Consider the following 22332-nt stretch of genomic DNA (forward strand, 5'->3'; position numbering starts at 1 on the left):
CATGAACATCTAACTATTCCCTCCCCCCCCCCTTCCCCAGTTTTTTCTTTAATAGATAAAAGTGCAAAGTAACATCCATACAGGTCAAGGAAGTACAAAAATACATACAGCTTGTACAGCATAAAAGACATATTTTACAATATTGTGATATTTGTAAAATTTTGGACTTGCATGGACCTATCACAGTTCTAACATAAATTGCTATAAAAATCAAATAAAAAATTGCTGTCAAAAGTTGAGATCCTGGAGATAAAATACATTTGAGTTGTAGAAACCTTTAAATTGACTCAAGTAAGGATGCAATATTGTCGTTTCCAAAAAATGATTTAGTCCTAAATTCAAGTTTTGTTTGCTATCAAGTATTAACTTGATTTTAACATCAATTTATCAAAATGTGCAAAATTTCCTGAATTGGTCCCCCCCCCCCTGGAATATTCTTATACCTTCCAATGTGTGATCATTTATATGAAATTAAGCTATTTCCCGGGTCTTAAACTTCTCAAAAATTTTCTCCTACCTTTACTCCTGACTTACGTTTTATGGAACTATCATTGATCATGTTTATTCTTCACTAATTCATTTATAAATTGAGTCTGATACCATATGATGGTAGTCGAGGGTGTTAAAACACTGTCTTTGCATAAATGTTTTTATTTTTTTTAATACGAATATGAATTTTCTATTTAAATTAATTTTATTTCATTAAAGGGATTGTCAGAAACTTCAAAGTCATTAATATTTGAATAAGTTTCTTCAACATTGTTGGCAACTATTAAAGGTCATGAAACTCACTGTATAAAAGCAATTTTGATCAAGATTCTATTTTCATTCAAAGGATTCCTTTAGGATTCCATTACAAAAAAAACAACAACATGTGACTATGATTATCAAAAGCTCTCATGCAGGAAAATTACAAGCAGTGTTAACCCATAACCATATTACAGCATCTTTTAGCTGTTTTTTTCACACAAGGACTTGTTGGATGACTTGTGGAGACCACTATTTTTTGAAATTCCCTGTTTTTCTCTTGGATGGAGTGTGGTCTCTATGTAACTGATCCCATATAATATCTTTCCACTTGCATACTAACATAATATATATCTGTTTAATCATTTTATCGAAGCGTTATGGCTTAAGTGATGTTATTGACTAAATTTTGACAAAACTAAAACACCCAAAAAATAAAATTGCTACTTACCAACTGACATCTTGAATTCAGGATAATTATGATCAAGCAATTGAGTGGTGGTTTATTTATAAGAAAAAGATGAAGCCATACTATGACTTAGCTTGTGGAATGTCATATGGCCTTCTTTTTAAGAAAACAACCCATGTGTAATCAAGGGGTACCCTTCAATTAACTAGACAATTACCAATACTGTTAAAACAACAACAAAATGTTGGTTGTTTTTAAAAAGGGAACTGAAATAACAAATACAGGATATGAAAGACAATTAACGAGCAATCACTGATCCTCATGACATTTTTAATACTGTATTATGGATTCGTTTGTTACCATTGCAATATTTACACACTCATAAAAAAATATAAATTGTTAACTGCTGCACTAAAACAACAATTAAATTCTTAATTAGGTTTATTTTGAATCTCATCAAACAATATAGGATAATATTTCGGAAGAACGAATGACATTTAACAAATGCATACATTAGTTCTTTTAATTAATATCTAAACTGGGAATATATACTGAATATATGTCTCTGTCTAAACTATTTATTTCTAAAGGGGAAAAATCAGAACACTTAAGTTAGATATGTTTCTAAATAATATGTTAACAGTACATTTTTTTACATTTAAAATTATTTTAAAAGACAATAGTGCACTCAGACTTAAAATATCACCTGGGTAATTTCTGATATGTGTACTTTTTGGGATTGTTTACTTATAAGTTCACTGCCAATACTGAGATACTGGAGACTGTTTTTTTTCCATTTAAATACTAAAATCAAAGCCAAAATTTACATGTATAGAATATAATTAAGTTGGATTCGGTGACACGATATAATCTTTAATTTCTACCTGGGACATATAATATAGTCCCAGTTTCTACATACAAGCTGGTATGACTACTCGTATACAAGACAAGTTATTACTACAGGTAAATGCGATATGACCCGGAAATATATAGACGGGCGGATCGTTTTTGATGTTTATTGCATAGTTACTGACTGTCAGCAAAATTTGATGATGAAAGGGTGTTTTGAATGTTATTCCAGACTAAAACAAATTTTAGCTGACTTAAGATTCTAATCCAAATTTATAATATCTGTATTTTTTGCTCGTACCACATGGCAATCTTTTTCTTCCGACCTCGGGCCTGAATTTATTAACAAACCTGACAACCAATCAAAACGCTTGTTTCATATGCTTATTTTCGGACGCGAGTTTTGACTTAACGATAATTAATAATTCAACTTAAGTAAAAATTGTATTACTTAAGTAATAATTAAATACAATTAACGATGCGAAAGCACTTAAATTAATTTTAAGCAGCGTTAAATGCAATTTAAGTAACTTAACGGTAATTAAAATCAATTTTTGTTGTTCGGGCGCACTTAACGAGTTAAACTAAGTTTTTCTCTGCTTAATTCATTTTTCTCACATAAATAGAAAATAACTCTTCTTAACTACTTAATGCATTTAGTAGCGTTAATTCGAATTAAGTTACTTAAATTGAGTTTAAGTAGTGAAAAACTAAGTTTAAGTTACTTAAACTTAGTTTTTCTCTTTTTTGTGGTTCAGGCGTGCCATAAAGGACCTATGCTCAGATGTTGAAGCAGGACATGCACTGTGGGTTCCATCAACAGTCCAATCATTCTACATCATTCATGAAATTCATAGGCAATGATCTTCAGCTCATGACGAGATTCTGGAAATCTGAAGTACTGCTCCATCATTGCTGACAAGACTCTACATGTTGAAATGACTGTGTAATGTTGAGTCCCTGAAATACAAAAGTAAAATTCATGCTAGAGTTTAGCCATATTAATTATGCTTGATTGCATTGAAAGCTTTATGCTTATTAAGACATTCTAGAGTCCGTTTTCTGGGAGTAATCAGTACTTTGTATATATGAACATAAAGAGACCGCTAATAAACAGGGTTGAACCCAAAATGTTCCCATCACTAGGTGAACACCATATCAACTACGCCAGCCTGACAAAGTAAATGAAGTGAAGCTTCTAAGTTATGTCTCATTTGATTGTTAACAAGAGCACGCCCTGCAGGTTCAGACCTCTCATCTATTTTTTTTAAAGTTGAAGGGACCTATCTCAATACTTCAATCACAAAGGAGGGAGAGGTGGGGTGGAGAAGGGTGTATAGTGTGGTGGTGTGGTCATTTATTACACTATCTTCCAAAAATGAAAAAATGATAAAAATAAATATTTGTGTTTTTTAGCCATGTTTAAAAAAAATGGGCAGGGGGTATAGTGTGAGGGTGTGGTCATTTATTAGATGATCTTTCAAAATGAAAAAAAAAGTACTTTTTTATTTTTTGGGGGGGTGGGGCGTGGGGGATGGTTTGGGTGGAGTCTATTGTGGTAAGAGTTGCTTTGTAACGCTTGTAAAGAAGTTATGGACATTTTAGCAAAATTTAATAATTTCACCTTGAGAGTCATGGTCATTCAAAGGTCAAGGTAAAATTCAACTTGCCAGCTACAGTAACTTATGATAGCATGACAGTATTTGAAGTTTGAAAGCAATAGCCTTGATACTTGAGAAGTAAAGTAGCTCAAAACACAATATTTAACCATATATTCAAAGTTACTAAGTAAGAAAAGGACCATAATTCTGTCAAAATGACAACCAGAGTTATTCAACTTGTCCTGTACTGTCCCCTTATTTGCGAGTGTTCCCAGTATGAAAGCAATATCTATGATACTTTAGGAGTAAAGTGGACCAAAACACAAAACTTAACAAAATTTTCAATTTTCTAAGAATAAAAAGGGCACATAATACTTTCAAAATGCCAGTCAGAGTTACATAACTTTGTCTGCACAGTCCCTTTATGATAGTAAGTGTTGCAAGTATGAAAGCAATAGCTTTGATACTGTAGGAATAAAGTGGACCTATACACAAAACTTAACCAAATTTTCAATTTTCTAAGTATAAGAAGGGCACATAATTCTGTCAAAATGCACGCCAGAGTTATCTAACTTTGCCTGCCCAGTCCCCTCATGGTAGTAAGTAAATAAGTTTTATACTTGATACTTTATGAGAAAAGTGGACCTAAACACAAAACTTAACTGGACGCCGACACCGACGCAGACGCCGACGCCAAGATGATGACAATATCTCTTTTTTTTTCAAAAAAAAAAGATGAGCTTATAAATAAAATGTAACATATTGCAAATTTGATTACACGATTTTTCATAAATACTCTTTCAGCTTTTTATTTATATATGAAGGCTAGGGTCACTTTCTGCGAGCCTTACAAATAAACTAACTATATTTGCAATTGTCAAGACTCCTTCACATACAATTTACCTTTGCTTATTCCAATATCCTTTTGCCAACCAACATTGTGCGGTCACGTACCATACATGGTTCCACAGTTGTACAGAATTCCTACAAAATAAATGAAGTATACATTTACAATTCAAATTTATTTTCAAAGAATGTGTAGGTAACTAAATTCCCTATACATTACTTTAATGTCATAAAATAAATTTCAAACAAGGGCTGTTTGTAAAACATGCATGCCCCCCATATGGATTGTCAATTGTTGTGGCAGCCATTGTGTGAATACGTTTTTTGGCACTGTGACCTTGACCTTTGACCTAGTGACCTGAAAGTCAATAGGGGTCATCTGCGAGTCATTATCTATGTACCTATGAAGTTTCATGATCCTAGGCATAAGTTCTTGAGTTATCATCCGGAAACCATTTTACTATTTTGGGTCACCGTGACCTTGACCTTCGACTTAGTGACCTCAAAATCAATAGGGGTCATCTGCGAGTCATGATCAATGTACCTATGAAGTTTCATGATCCTAGGCATAAGCGTTCTTGAGTTATCATCGGGAAACCATTTTACTATTTAGGGTCACTGTGACCTTGACCTAGTGACCTGAAAATCAATAGGGGTCATCTTCGAGTCATGATCAATGTACCTATGAAGTTTCATGATCCTAGGCAAAATCGTTCTTGGGTTATCATCCGGAAACCATCTGGTGGACAGACATATGGACATTCGGACCGACATGTGCAAAACAATAAACCTGCTCTTCTTCGGAGGGGGGCATACATATTTAACAGATATTTAACAAAAATTAACTTGATTCATCAAATTAATCAGTATCTAATAATAGACCAGTTTCACAATATGAACACCGATACTATTTTTAGATATCAATCATATCACCTGACGCGTTGAATTGCAGAACAAGGCTGAACGTGGAACTGCATTTTCTTTTGCTATGCAAATTGCGTTGAATATCAAGATTATAATGCGCACTTGACACTGGTTACAATTAAGTCAAACATATGAATACAGACAACCATCACATGTCATGCTGTGTTAAGTAAAAAAATTGATAAGTAATTCAAATATAAAAATTACAACACCTAAATAATGATTCAAGGACATAAGTTATGTACTATTAGTGTATATTAATGAATTATATTTAATCTTTATATATAACAATAGATGTGTTCATCAGAAACACAATGCCCACTACTGCGCCGCTTTTAATTATACATATATTTTTTTAACCTTTGACCTTGAAGGACGACCTTGACCTTGAACTTCCACCACTCAAAATGTGCAGCTTCATGAGATACACATGCATGCCAAATATCAAGTTGCTATCTTCAATGTTGCAAAAGTAATGGCCAACGTTTTTTTTTTTCGGACAGACGGACAGACTGACATCCTGACTGACTGACGGACAGTTCAACTGCTATATGCCACCCTTCCAGGGGCATACAATTTCCAGTTACCCATAAGCATCAGAGTAAATGTGGTCTGAAGACTAAACATCGATTATTGCACAAATCGAAGTCATAAATTAGCAGTATACAATACTAAGTATTGTAAGACTACAATTTTCAAAGGTAGGATGTGTACAATTTCATGAATTATAGAACGTGTAAGAGTTGAATCAAGCATCAGACAAAGTCCTATCAAATAGAAGAAAATGACACAAATGTTTAGCATTAAATTTTTGAAATATTAAAAATATATAGGTATAAAGCACTTTATAATTATGATAAAACTGGCTAATATGTATACAGTATTTAGTTTCTGACAATCTTTTTGGACAGATGACTTTCAATGTTGACAATATCTTTTATGTTCAGTAAAAGCAACAATTGAGTATTTGGCGTTAAATTATTCCAAGAAACGGCTACGCAATGCTACAACCATGAGACGCCATGGTCACATGGAGGTGTCATTAATTGTGTTAAATGACCAGATGACCAGATATCTACAAAATGTGGTTTATGACATCACGTTGTTATTTAGTATTTGTCTGCACAGTATCTGATCATAAAGAGGTTATGGGTTTGTGCTGAATACAGGGGAATTTCAACGCAAGATCTATCAATAAATAAAATAATTGATTAATCGCTCAAATAATGCGAAAACAAAGAGTGTCAGATAATCCAATAAGTTTAAGACTGTCAATTTACACACACTAAGAATTGAAAGCCATACTTGGAGTGTCAGAGTTTGTGCAAAAAAAAAGAATACAAACAAGAAAACAAACAAGTACTTTAATCAAGAAAATGTATTTCATATATTGGCACTTAAATGGAAAGTATATATTAAGTAATTAATGGCTATTTCTGACGAAGTCAACTTGTGTTGGCAATATCATTAAGTAGATCTAGCTGAATGATCAAAAGCAGAGCGATATTGCGATGCACTATTAGAAATCTCTACACGTTCAGCTTCATTCTGGAATTCTGCAATCATTTGACTACCTGCTATATTGGCTTATTGTGAAAAGGGTCTATTCACTTATAAATACTTTAAAGAAGTAGATTTTCCATCACTCTACAGCTGTTGGGCTTTCTTAAAGGAAGTTTGGGAGTAAAATAAATCTACTCTAAGTTTTTATCACAAAAAACTTCCAACAAGTGGAGAATTAGCCGCATTTAGTGGATGTTTTAGAAACATGATTAATTTAAATTAGATCTACATGTAATAGCTATTGAAAAGTTAAGTTATCCAGTTATTCTTGCTGCAATGTGGATAAGAATAATACAAACCAATAGCTGACAAACCTGATATCAGTGATATGTTGACCTTTGAAGTCGAAATTGAGACCTGAAATCTGTCTGTATAGAGAGGCACAATTTGTTTGGCATATCTTCAACCATTACTGGCAACACACACCTACAAAATTTATATATAAATTATATTAAAACATAAATTTATTAATAATTTTATTTATTAATTTATGACGAAATGTTTAAATCTAGGTCAGCTATAACGAAACTAAAAACGGATTAAAAACAATACCTTATTTTAATTAATAGGTTGAAAACAAAAATAAATGTATTAATATATTGACGTTCAACTGAACGAATACAAGACACAAGTACATTACATTACATTAAGTTATTATTTCAGTCGCATTCGGAGAAAACTGGGATTAGTGCATGTGCGTAAAGTGTCATCCCAGATTAGCGTAAGCCTGTGCAGTCCGCACAGGCTAATCAGGGACGACACTTTCCGCATAAACTTCATTTTCGGTAAGGAGGGACTTCCTTGAAATTAAAAATACCATAAAAGCGGAAAGTGTAATCCCTGATTAGCATGTGCGGACTGCACAGGCTAATCTGCGATGACACTTTACGCACACGCATTAAGCCCAGTTTTCTCAGAACGCGGCTCATTTAATTAACAATTGTCAACATTATGCATATTATCGGATAGTTTTACACAATATTAAAAAAGTACAAATACAAACCTGGTAATACATGTAAATGATCGTATGCAATACAGTTATTGATCCCAATCTGATCTATTTCTGAATTATCTGCGAATCCATCGAGTAGAAACAATAACCATGCAATTCGCTCCGCCATCTTGAAACGTTATACTTACTGAACGCACTGATTGTGTTGCATTTGTTACAAAGTATCTGATTGGTTATTTCTAAGTATCGGATCCAATCAAATTTTTCGGGTAACTAGGGATTCTAACACCTAACAACCCGAGATTTGTACAGTAATTCAATGCTTAATTTTCGCGGACGATATTTGTGTTCCGCGCTTTTTGGATCTGGTATTTACTGGATTTTCTCTCTTTAATAGACTTCTTAAAATAGCATTCTACAATCTCCGCGCGATTTTAAACACTACTATTTGTACAGAGTAGATAAATAACGTTCCGCGCGATTAATTGAGCCCGCTTTTTCTACAGGGTTGAAAAATAATTGCTCCGACGGAAGATATATGAAAGTTCCGCGCTTTTTAGATTTCGATTTGTATGTAGTGTTTTATGGCCATGCTGGCATTGGTTTTTCGCGGAAAGTGAAAGTTCCGCGAAAAATGACAATCCCGATATTTACTATATAAGTATATGTATTTTAGCGGGGGTCCCCTTTGGCTTTCCATACGTTTGACATGCAGGAATCAACAATACATTGAGTGCTGATGATCAGGCTATGATTAGTAAAAAAACACGGATATGACGTCTTGCCGGGTTTTCTTATTCGATTGCAAATGTCCCGAGACTTTCATGCATATTACATCGATATGTTATTTTAAGGATTACGAAAGATCGATATCACGTTACACTATGCACATATGAGCATATACTTTATATACAAGACAGGCATACAATATTTTGCATCATAGGTATTGTATTTTAAATGTGGTTCAGTCGTTTGTTAACAATGCACCGAAGGAAATGTAGACGAGGGGAGATCAACCGACAATCACCACTGGCTCATCGCTGAAAGAAAGATACACTGTTATAACATAAAGACATGCTTTCAGTTTTGTGGTTTCGAGAGAGTTTTTACGATCTCAATATCAACATTATTATTAGCTCAATCTTAAACTTCCACATGAAGATGACCGACCAAATATATGACTGGTTCTGATGATAGCTCTATTACATGTATATCAATGCCGTCATTCTGCACAACCTAATGCTTGTCAATTAAACAACATTTGTCTGGCGTATCATTTAAAGTTGATGTTTTTTTTTCAATCAACATGTTACAATTGTAATCATCAAAACCTTAATTATGAAGACAATAACACGGGTTTGCATTAGATAATAAACAAATAAAATCCAGCAATCCTAACCAGTGTTTGTCATTAAACCTAAACGTGAGGTTACAGTTAACTTGGACTTTGCAATTGTGTGCCGTATGAACAAATTAACACATAGCATGGAGTATTTCCCAACCATGCACATACATTGTGAACGCGTTCATGTATTAATTTGTTAATTTACAAGATTAAAATATGCAATTATTTACAATTTTATACAATTAAATTGGGTTGACAATCTGGTACTTCTCCGTGTGAATTGCTATTATACTTTTTATAAATCAGCATTAGGTCTGTAATAAAAAGAAGATCGTAAGTACTCGCTTAAATTGGTATACGGCGATAACTGATTATTTGAAAAAAAACATTAAGTGTAAGATTCGAAAATTGCTTGGTATAAAAACAACCTCTTTAAGATCATTTACAACCATAATTATTTACATAAGCATTCGCATTCGCATTAGCATTAGAACTAGCATTAGCATTAATATTAGCATTAACATTAGCCTTATCATCATAATAATCATCAATAGCATCATGGTAATCATTATCACATTATAATCATTACCATCATCATTATCATCGTCATCATTATCATCATAAACAGAATCAACATCATCATCGTCGCCGTCATCATCTTCATCGTTATAAATATTATCACCAGCATCATTAATCTCATAATCATTTTCATAGGCTTCATCCTCATCAAAATGGTCATGACTATTTTACAATTGACAATTATGATGATTACGATGATTGTTCGAACAAAATTAGCCTAACGAAGCACTGAATGGACCCAAGGTCAGGAGATTATGAAATAGTTTCTGGGTTTACCATGCATATAATTTATTATATGTTCTTTTAAAACCCTTCAATGCTGGATATACATGTAATTTGCTCTTGACATGATCTCTGGCATAACTATTTCATTTGGCATTTGAAATTGAAGGATGACATTGACCTTTTTGAAGGACATGCGTACATACTCATGGGCACAACAATACATGTACGTTCAGCGTCAGAAATCAAACCAGTACCGCATTCTTACCACGCAATTGCATCAAGTTGCCTCAGAGAAAATCAATCTCATCTCTGGTCTCGAGGTTTACAAGCGAGGCATCATAATATCTGCAGTGTCTTTAAATTTACATTTCAAAATATAAAGCAAACTTGCAAAATGTAATGGCCAATACATACATATTATTTCAGTATGTCCCATGTACGTTAGAATATCAGATTTTTCAAGATAGCCGTAATGGCCAATATTAAAAGTGTGTTTTTTTGCATGACCATTTGTATACGAATATTACCCAAGGTAAATACTGGAAGAAAATGTGTTGTTCGGCACACTGTTACCTGCGAATCAAGACAGTTGAAAGATGTGTGTCCAACACGGTAACACGACTGCTCGTACCTCAGCCAACCATTTGGACAAACTGCGACACAAATTGCTGCAGTGGAACAATCACCGTTTTAGTTGTTTATGTTTCTCTTTATTGTATTTGAGCCGCGCTTTGTGAAAGGTGGGTTTAATGCATGTGCGTAAAGTGTCTTGCCAGATTAGCCTGTGCAGTCCACAAAAACAAAATACGTCTAAACTGGCTTTTTGCTAAGAAGAGACTTTCTTTAAACGAAAAATAGCATACATTTAAAGCCTAAAGTCTCGCCCCTGATGAATCTGTGCGAACTATACAGGCAAATATGGGAAGCCACTTTACGCACATGCATTAAATCCCCTTTTCATAGGGCATGGACCATATGTATGAAAAGGAAATTATTAATATTAGTAAATAGAAATGTATACATGAATAAATATGTATATGTACTTATATAGTAATGTACACGAACGTTCGTCTTTTTAAGGGTTTTATGAGTACTACACGTTATATAATATATATGTTGATTGTAACAGAGAACATATTTGAAACTAACTAGTTGAAATCAAGTCTAAGATTTCTACACTCAAGATGGTATCACTATTACATAATCTGTCAGTGAACGAGAACGTACAAATTCGAATGCTTCTATAAATAACAATATATGTATATGCTGCATATTCCATGTTAAAATTTAATTAACACAATTATATACTATAGAATACGATTTTGTTTTGTCGCGCATTTCATATTTTAAACTATACGAAATAAGTAGACAAATCGTTATATTAAAATCAACAGTTAACAACCACTCTAGAATATGCTAGAGGCAACAACGGCACTATACATCAATTGTTGCAAACGGCATGCTTTATAACGGTACACTAATGTAGTAATGGTGTACACATGTATACCGCAGAACAGTTAATTCACATATGGGCAGTATTTTGTAATAAGCAAACATGAATATAGTCTGAATTTTAAAACTGTTGTCTTAATCATTTACTGTATTCTTAAAAATCATGTGAGTCGTTTTCAAAAACCTTTGACGAAATTTAAGTTTAAGACCAAGATAACTGTACAAATTAATACGGTTTGCAAATGTCTACTTACGAATAACGCCAATTATAGCCACGCAAAAAAGCCCCATTATGCCATGCATTTTTGTACACGTGATGAAATTTAACTCTCAATACAATTTAATATTGACCTGAAAAAAATCGTCTCCTATCTTGATCAGGTTTTGACCACCTTAACACACTATATAAGTATAAAGTGCGTGCTTTGCAAATTAGGACAGATTGACTGTGTTGTTATCATCAAGAGAAATGCCAAATACGATGAGAAACAATGGCACGACATGGAATTGTGTACAAATGCATTCATCAGCAGCAACGTTATCATCATCATCAGCAGCAGCAGCATCAGCATCATCATCATCATCGTCGTCATCAGCAGCAGAAGCATCATCATCATCATCATCACCACCACTATCATCATCATCATCATCATCAACATTATCATCATCATCATCGTCATCATCATTATCAATACCACCACCACCACCAGCATCATTATCATCACCACCACCACCGCCACCACCATCATCATCATCATAATCATCATCATCAAAATCATCATTATCAACACCACCACCATCATCATCATCGTCGTCATCGTCATCATTTTCATCATCGTCATCGTCATTTTTTTATCATCATCATCATCAACATCATCATCATCATCATCATTAACGTCATCGACATCGTCGTCGTCGTCATCATCATCATCATCATCAACATCATCATCATCATCATCATTTTCATCATCATCATCATCATCAATGTAATACAAGTAAACTAATTATCTTCATCATAAGCATCAACATTCATCGTTAGTACGATCTAATACAAAGCGCGGTTCTTTACGTCCTTCAATCGAAATAGCTGACCTTGAGCACATCTTCATTTTTTTATCATCATCATCATCACCATCATCATCATCATTAACGTCATCGACATCGTCGTCGTCGTCGTCATCATCATCATCATCAACATCATCATCATCATCATCATCATTTTCGTCATCATCATCATCAATGTAATACAAGTAAACTAATTATCTTCATCATACGCATCAACATTCATCGTTAGTACGATCTAACACAAAGCGCGGTTCTTTACGTCCTTCAATTGAAATAGCTGACCTTGAGCACATCTTGCGAAGGTTATGAAAATACAGGATTCGCGAAGCTTTAAATACCGTTGAATCTTAATTTACAGTTGTGCCATTTGAGACATAATTTACAGAGTTATAAAATCACCATGAGGTGCACAATGATGTGCACACTTTACCTTTTATAAAATGTATTTCATACGGTAACGATCCTATTGCGTCCAGTATCCAGAATACCATCTTACCAAGTCTCCCCGTTTTTCAGTCGAATCCTGTTTTGAGCCAGGGCATAGTGGTCATGCCTGAAATACATAAATAATATATGGTATCAGCATATGTCGTTATCTCGTAAAGTGTCTTTATAAATGCAGAACACTCAAAAGGAATATAGTACGGAAACAGAGGATAGCAGAAAAATTAACACAAAGAACATTTGTAAGACTCTGCTATAAAGTTTTGAATTGGAAATATATTAAGAAACATAAAGGGGAGTAACTGCATGGTATGCTTTACAGACGCATTATTTATTGATATGCATACAGCATTAGTAAAAAAAACGCATATTTCATACGGTCATACCATGTGTTTATACACATGTATATACACATGTTTAATACGGTAATTGGGTCTTTTCGTAATTAAGAGCAAACAAGAGTTGTCGTTCGTTCGGGACGGTATCGACTATCGGGTAAACAGGTAAACAAACCAGACGAAAACAAGTTCTGCACCTCAGATCGCTGAAATCGTAATATTTACTGCTCATTTTATTTTCAAATTTACGTATACACTTATATATTATTAATTGAGTGATATACATCGGATTCTAGTTTGTTGAAATTCGTAATTTAATTCTGCTTTATCATACAATTTCGAGACTCTTAACTTTTCATCAGTTAAAGCTTATAAACTCTGATAATAGCTTTCTGCTATTAAAACTGTGTCTGTTGCATTGTTCAATTGATACCCAACATATTTTCCGTTGATGTAATTTTTTTCATTGATTCATAATCAGCATTAATGTTTGTTTAGTTTATAAATTGATTAATATTCTCATGTCATTGTCACATTTAACTATCAGTTTCTGGAAACATTTGTTTTTACATATCAGTTTAAGGTACATTTTTTTATTTTTCGATGATACATTAGATCTATGCTGTATGTGCTAATGACCGTAACTGCAAGTGGGACATATTGGCCAGTCTAATGTTTATAACAGCTTGTGCGATGACATTGGTAAGTTTATCATAGAAATCTGTACATATTGGCTGCTTTCAGGGGAAACGGGGCTTAATGCTGCATTAAAAGTCTGTCATGTGGGCAAAAATGTTTCTTAATAATTTAAAGAAAATAGATAAAGTATTAGATACACATATGATTATAGGCAACCAAAATTCTAAAGATGGTTGCCAGTGCAGCAACCAATTGTTAAAAAATGCATATTGTTCTTATTTTCTCTAAGTTATCTCGATAACATAAATATGAGGATAAACAGTCACACACATCTCCACCTGTGTTTTAAGACACACTCTTTAAAATTTGAATGGGTTGCGTTCATTTCAAACTTGCGATATACAGGGGGTGGATCGTACGCAAGTAACTGGCGTGGCGTAAGTGAGAAAAATAGTAACTGGTGTTCAAAATGGCGGTTAACGGGTGATTTTTGAATGTTTTGGTCGAAAATTTTGAAAGGTTTGTACATTTACCATATTTATTAGACATTGTCCTTATGCGCAGGATGATCTACTGATATTCATTTAACGTCGGTATAAATCCTGGAGATGCATTATTAATATTAAAAAAGTTATTGAAGACTTTATACGCAAATGCCTCATTGTTTACGATTGACACGGTTCATTTTATGTGCATTTTTAAACCATATATAAGGGTTTCTCAACAGTTTTCATGGAAAGGTGGACCCAAGAACCATCATAGTTTACCTTGTATCAGCACCAGGATGCTTCCAACAGGCAATCGCAATATATGCATCAAAATTCGAAAATTAAACCCCATTTCAATAACTGGTGAGCACAGTACCCCCACTTTCAGTAACTGGTGTTTATTCAAAAGTCAGAGTACACAGAAAAAAAGAAAACATAATAAAATACGCATGTTTACATTTGCTTTTTAAATAAGTGATGCGTTACTATAATTTGTGAAGTCACAATAAATTGGCATAGAAGAGACATGAACGATATTTTTTTCAATTCACATGCGAACTTATTGGTCTCATTTGTGCACAAATTATTTCGAATGCTCACAAATGGCTTTTATCGTGCGCAAATAATAGTGAATTAGTGCGCACGTATTCACATGTAGGTACACACGCTTACATGCGCGCCTATAAATGTTTATGTGCGCATGCTTTAAGTTCTGCGTTCGCTCGTTTTGCTTTTTCATTGACCTATTTATCACATGCGCACGTATTGCTTTTTTTTCGCTCGTATTGCTGTTAATTGCGCACATATTGATATCTCGTGCACATGTTTTCATTGAAAATGCCTTCGTATTTATACACACTTCCGTGCCGCAAGTATTCATTTTAGTCCAAATAATTAGACGTATTATACCGATTACGTCTCAACGGTTTACTATATGTTTCTATTGCAAATTGATTTCAACGTATTTTTCAGTAAGTCTTGTTAATGCATTAAATTATCACTTGTGAGACATAAATGAGAACGATTACCCTTTACATGCGTGAAAAATGTGCAAAAACACCACTTGTGTAAGTGTAGAAAAATGGGTTATTCTTTAACGCAGAATTACTTTGAACTAGATCAAATAACACAAGGGGCTACACATGAGTCATCCTGAATAAATCACGGCAAAAGTATCCAATCATACAGAGAAACAAGTTAATTATAACCGGCCAATGACGTTAAACTATGCAACTTTCAACTTACACAGTGCCAAGCCTATATGGCAACAGTGGTAGTGTTTTCTGACCTTGGATATCTTTACTTGTAAGTTTTAATTAACCTTTTTCTTATGCCATTAGAACAATATTGTCTATTTTTATGTTCAATAATTTGTGCATGATTATTTTGCGCTGTTATATGAATTTGCAGCTACATGAAGTTTCCGACATGACTTCCTGTCGGAACTATACAAATGACCTAAAACGATATGATGTGGATGTATATCATATTTGTAGGAGTAGTATTCACTATTACGTGCGCACGTGAACACATTAGTAATGCGTGCGCAAGTATTTGACAAAAAAAAATACTCATGTGCCCGCTATGCCGTCGTGAAATAGTTTAAACCTTCCAATAACACAAAGAATTCATATCGTTCACATTTTTATTAACTGTAATTCTACACACAGTTAAGACACACTTATTGTTCATGAACAAATGAGTCGCGTTCTGAGAAAACTGGGTTTAATACATGTGCGTAAAGTGTCGTCCCAGATTAGCCTGTGCAGTCCGCACAGGCTAATCAGGGACGACACGTTCCGCCTAAACTTGAGTTTCGGTAAGGAGGGACTTCCTTGAAACTAAAAATACCATAAAAGCGGAAAGTGTCGTCCCTGATTAGCCTGTGCTAATCTTGGACGACATTTTCCGCACATGCATTATGCCCAGTTTTCTCAGAACGCGGCTCAAATATCGAGGGAGTCATTGAATGTGTATTCCACGCAGTCTAGCAACGTCATTTTTAAATCTGTGAGACTTAAATCATATTTAATAGGAGATTTATTTTATGTGTTATTACAGATGGAATCGTCCAACGGAGATAAAATTGAATGCGAAGTGTGCGGTGTTGCATTATCATGTGCATACTCTTTAAAGCGGCACATGCAGCTTCATAGTGATTCCACATACGAGTGCGATTATCCAGAATGCGGAAAAACATTTAAGTGTAACAAATCTCTGCAGCGTCACACCCGTTCCCACACCGATGGTCCAAAAGTCTGTAGTCAGTGTGGAAAGGAGTTCACAACGACGTATTGGCTTAACAAGCATGAAAATGAGATTCACCGAGGCAAGGCATCGAAGTATTCATGTACAGTGTGTGCGAAGCCATGTCAGTCGGGATACGCACTTCAACAACCTTTGAGTTCACATTCGGATGAAAAAAAATACACATGTGAAATATGTTCGAAGTCATACAAAACCCCATCAATTCTTCGAAAACACAAATGCAGCCCTCCGGACGATGGAGAAGGAAAGCATGCCTGTGCAACATGCACCAAAACATTTCAGACAAGGAGGCTGTTGAAACAGCACATGAATAAGCACGATGCTCCCAAATTTTCTTGCCACGTCTGTGGAAAAATGTTCAAATGGAAGCATTGCATGAAAAATCATGTTAAGCAATGTGGTGTGGAAATAAATAAAGGGTAATTCGAACACTCTTTCTTGTAAAACAACTTTTGCCACTGTTTCACTGTTTACTTTTTCATTATTTTAATTGTTTGTTTTAAAGTTGAGTGTCAGTTTTTGTTTAATTAGCGAAATTCCTATTCAAACCAAAAATCACAATGTTTCCTGTAATTAATTTGAGCTTTATCGTCGTTTTAATGTTAGTAATCAGGAAATCAACACTGACAGTCTTTTTGAAGTTATTTTTCTCGAGTGTTTTGAAACTTATAGGCTTTCATTTTATGACATGTTTTAGGCCATAATTTTGACTGTATTACACATCCGTTCGTTTATAAATAGGATAGGAAAAATAGATTTTAATAATTATTAAATTAAGTTATCACAGTTGATTTTTAAAAAGTTTTTTGTTTACAAGCTGTATGTTCTATATTAAGAGTAGACATTCTGGAAATGAGTGTTTGTTTTTGTTTACACGTAGTTGTTTTTGTTCTTATTTCCCAATATGCACATTCCGATAATATGTGATTTTGTAAATTTGTCTGTGATTATAACACAAGGACACATAGAAAATCAAAAAAACATGTATACATAGTGTTCGGATTTAGGCATATTCATTGTTAATATATTTAAAAATATTTTGTGTTGGAATTCATGCAAAGGTTTTTATAAAATATTGATTTTGGTGCTAGTTAAGTTTCCTATAAGTGACATAAACCATACATTAATAACGTAATATACTTTTCTAGTCGTTTAAAGTTGGCATGGAGTCTGAGTGTGCTCACATTTTATTGTGATAAATATCCCCCCTCCCCCCTCCTAACCGCTGTGATTATCATTACAAATAGTAATGTGATTTTATGTTTAATTATTATTACATTCGTTAATAGTAACACAGTGTGTGTTAATACCGATGGTCGTGTTATGAGAAAACTGGTCATAATGCATGTGCTTAAAGCGTCCCAGATTAGCCTGTGCAATCCGCACGGCTAAACAGGGACGACACTTTCTGCCTGAATTGGATTTGTCCTAAGAAGAGAATTCATTTAAACGAAAAATGTGATAAAAGCCGAAAGGTTCGTCCCTGATTAGCATGTGCGGACTGCAAAGGCTAATCTGTGACGACACTTTACGCACATGCATTAAGCCCAGTTTTCTCAGAACGCGGCTCCCGTGTCTCTAGTCATTTTACATTTATTTGAATTTATTTTGAATCATTATTTAAATGTTAATAAACGTTACAATAAATATAGTACATTTTATTACGTCTTATTTGTATGGAACAGTTCATGTGTATTATATTATACACATTCATGCATTCATGTAAAACACAAACATGAACAGTTTTACCAGCAATTCAATTTATAAAGAAAAAAACGTTAATATTTATAGTTCGCTGTACTTGTCTCGCGGATTTAAGCCACAAAACGGGTAATACAACTTTTACCGTGTCACACAAATAGTAGTTACTTTTAATCTCATACTGATCAACATTCCGAGAACACTTTAAATAAGAAAACACGCCTCGTTGACTTTTGTTATTTGTCTCTTATGCACATTATCTGACAAAGCTTTTCCATGATTTCCGGGAGACAAATATTGTTCCCAGATTGGTTTAAAGGGACTATGATAACTAAAGTGTATACATAGATATAACAATGTAAGGAATAAAATATATAAATACTCCTTTTTACTTAGACAAGTCTTAACCAAAAATAGCACAATACCAAATGGTAAATGTTAAATTTAAACAACACAATCACTGAAAATGCCTTTATAAATAAATACAAAACAGATTTCAGCATCATGGTTCATAAACCAAGGACAATTGTGAAGTTACCTATAAACACATATATCAAGTGTGGGTTATTCTCCATTTGCTATTTGCGGAGATAAGTTGTTTGGAGAAAAAATGAGAGGTCATATTCCATAATGTTATTAATCATTACGTCATTATTACTTGTTCAAATCTTCAGGGTTGTACATTTACTTTCTAAATAAGCAAATAACCAATACGTTTTCATTTTATCATTTAAAATTGTCATGAGGCTGAAATTGTAATGTATAACAATTACATGTTCTTACTCGTTTCAGCCTGATATGCATTTTTCCACGTTAAGATTAAGAATAAAATATAAATCTGTATGCTACTGGTTTACAACCGGCATCGTTCCTGAAGTTGAATCATACCCAATCTGACCCTCACAAAAAGATATTGAAAAATGTTGCCTTTTTATGCAAAACGTATAGTTGTTCTGTTATAAACACTTGCTTAGCAGTCTTGTGTTAACCCTGGGCAGGTAAGCAACTTGCAAAAATATGTTTTAACATAAATATTATTATATTACATTCGACAATACCTTACCAAACACATATCTGACTATTTTACAAGACAATTATTTATAAATTTAGTACGGTTATATAAAATGTTGACATTTCAGAAAAGGGTAAAGATTAAACAACTCGTATTTTAAAATAATGTCATGTTCAAATACTGCTAACATGAAATGATATCCGTTGCATTACTTATTCTTGGCTTATACAAAATAATTTATGTATGATTAAAACAACATTGTCAATATGAATCCTCTTTTAATGTCAAAGTCACTTTAATCCTGCTATTATGAAAAGAGCATTATTTGTTTTATTTAGAGTTCGTTTAAATCATTAGATAAAATGCCAAGTCTTAAAGACGGTAGTATTTTTGATTCATTAACTTTGAAGTGTTCACGTATCGACTGAACCCCTTTCGGAATTCCACCGAGGTTGCTTATTGTTCCCTTTTTTCCTCTGTGCGGAGCCCTTATGTCAAACTCATGGTTTCTGAAACATAAGTTTTTGTAGCATAGAGAGAGTAATCCAAAAATGCAATTAAATTTAAATAATGTGTTATGATGTTCCCGAAGGAAGATAGATGTATATAGTCTTTGCACCGTCTGTCGGTCTGTACGTCTGTCCATAATTGTGTTTCCGGTCCATATCTTTGTTATTAATCTATGGCTTTTAAATCAACTTGGCACACATGTATAGCACAGAATAATTGTCACGCGCAATTCCCAGGTCCCTATCACAAAGGTCAATGTCACAATTATCCTGTCTATGTCATAATTAATAATTTTGCATTGATAGGCGCGTCCTGTCTATATCTTTTCCATTAATGGATTGATTTTAAAATAACCTGACTCAAATGCAAAAAAACAGTATAGCGAAATGTCGCGCGGAAGATCCAGGTACCTACGTCATAGGTCAAAATCACACTAAGACTGTCAAGGTCATATATCATGATTGTGCATTTATAGGTATATCCTTTCCATATATTTGCTATTAATGTATTGATTTAAATAACCATGTCGGAAATGTCGCTCACAAGTTCCCAGTCCCTGTCTCAAAGATCAAGGCACGCTTAGACTTTTAAGGAGTGTGCATTAATAGGTGTCTCCGGTCCGCATGCTTGTCATTCATCAATGGAATTGAAATAGCTTGGAACAAATTTGAAGCGCAGAGAGAAAAAAAGTCGTGCGTACGACTCATGTCCATTTCTCTTATGTCATCGGGGCCATGTGTCATCCTCTGGAGACAGTTCTTGTTTTGTTCGTCTTTTTAATTTAACTTTGATAGACGTTTCATTCAATATAACAATTGAAGCATTTAGAGATAAATAAACAAAAAGTGCTTGTTATACCGAACAACAATTCGTGTTATCCTCGACGAGTCCAATGCAGTGTGGCTACTGTCAGTTTCAGTCGGACGCATCTCCTCCGTGACGTAATCAGGCGTCTCGTAGCGGCGTGCTTTGGCTGTCTTCATCCGAAACGAACTGGAATTAAAATTATGTTTAATGAAATATTTGCAAAACACTTTTATTTTATTGTTCTTTCTAATTACATTATTCTCATTTTGCAAAATGATTATGAATGTATATACTGAAGCACAGATATATATAAAGTTGTCACTATCTTCGAACTTGTCATAACTATACGATATTCTTGTCAGTTATGTATTGCACATTCTGTTTCTAGACTTTTGTATAAACAAATCAGTAACAGTTTTAAATATATGATCTAGTTCAGACACAAATACGCCTTATGTTCATAAAGATGTTGAATGCACCTTAAAAATGTTAAGAACGATCAACGTTTTTGTAATCAAGTGAATGCTAATTCAATCGTATTTAAAAATGGGCTATACGGCTAATTGATATTAAACGTCGATAACCGCGGGCTCGATTTCAAATTGACAAAACATTATGTTATTTCTGTGGTCTACATTTAGATTAACAAATATTTGTTTTTGTATTATTTAAAATTATGTAAAATAATTATAATAGTATTTATGTGTACATACCGACCAGGCTTTAATCGCATAGCATGCAGCTGAGAGATCTTGCCCATATCTGATGCAAGCATAGCACCGGAAGGAACGCCGTTACTAGTTGATGCCCTTTCGGCTAGTTCACCCATAAAGTTCTCTGCCACTAGTGTAGAAACTGACCGCCAGTTGTAGGCACTTCCTTTTACCAGTCTGTATAGTAGTATATGGGCATCTATGCTACAAACAAGCCCTTCGAACGTTACTCTGGGGATCCCTTTCACGTACTGAGAAGGTGGAGGAAATGCGGCGAAGTCATACCTGTTCATCAACCATGCTTTTAGTTTGAGTGATCTTACACACCTTTCAAAAGCTGGAATACCTGGCTGATCTTCAGCCTCGTGCCACTGACGCAAAATTTTACAAAAGTGCGCATCAATGTCGTGACCACCCCTAAGCAGTTCCTCTTGCACATCTTCCGCAAACATTGTTCTAACGAAAGGGTCACTTTGTTGATGTAATATTTTTCCGTCGTCTTTTACCTCTAACATTGCTGGGCGAAGATAAGTTTTTCCACTCTGAGCTACTTGTTTCCAAGGATCAATTTTTACATCACCAAGTCCATTTTTGATCAGCTTTGACTTCAGATTTGTACGGATGTGCGTCCCATCCATTACCTTTACTTCCAATTGCTGACGCTCGCCAGAAAATTCCGGTGAATATACGGGAAAAAATGATGTACTTTTAGGAAACGTCCCTGTGCGAACATTGTCCTGGTCCTGTTCAAGAAGGACCTCTTCTGATACGTACGAATTATTAAGCCATTCACTCTTTTTCGTTGGCCAAATACATCTTGCAAACGATATTGCTACAGCTTCTTTCGGGTATTCT

The 22332-nt window shown here is 34.2% G+C and overlaps 2 protein-coding genes and 2 long non-coding RNA genes across 4 annotated transcripts in view; all 4 read right to left on the reverse strand.

The window, feature by feature from the left end:
* The window catches only part of LOC127848171 (perlucin-like protein), a 262524-nt gene that overhangs the window by 97651 nt on the left and 142541 nt on the right, over positions 1-22332 (reverse strand). The gene's annotated exons all lie outside the window — the stretch shown is intronic.
* Positions 1-22332, reverse strand: part of LOC127848176 (uncharacterized) — a 94167-nt gene that overhangs the window by 45653 nt on the left and 26182 nt on the right. The gene's annotated exons all lie outside the window — the stretch shown is intronic.
* LOC127848180 (uncharacterized) lies at positions 690-8433 on the reverse strand. Its single transcript, XR_008034394.1, has 4 exons — positions 7943-8433; positions 7254-7365; positions 4510-4590; positions 690-2965 (listed from the first exon to the last, which is right to left on the reverse strand). It is a non-coding gene; the product is annotated as an uncharacterized LOC127848180 (long non-coding RNA).
* LOC127848184 (uncharacterized) lies at positions 8826-11881 on the reverse strand. The gene is made up of 3 exons (XR_008034399.1): positions 11747-11881; positions 10614-10708; positions 8826-8931 (listed from the first exon to the last, which is right to left on the reverse strand). It is a non-coding gene; the product is annotated as an uncharacterized LOC127848184 (long non-coding RNA).

Source organism: Dreissena polymorpha, chromosome 10 (assembly GCF_020536995.1).
Source record: "Dreissena polymorpha isolate Duluth1 chromosome 10, UMN_Dpol_1.0, whole genome shotgun sequence".
Classification (NCBI taxonomy): Eukaryota; Metazoa; Mollusca; class Bivalvia; order Myida; family Dreissenidae; genus Dreissena; species Dreissena polymorpha.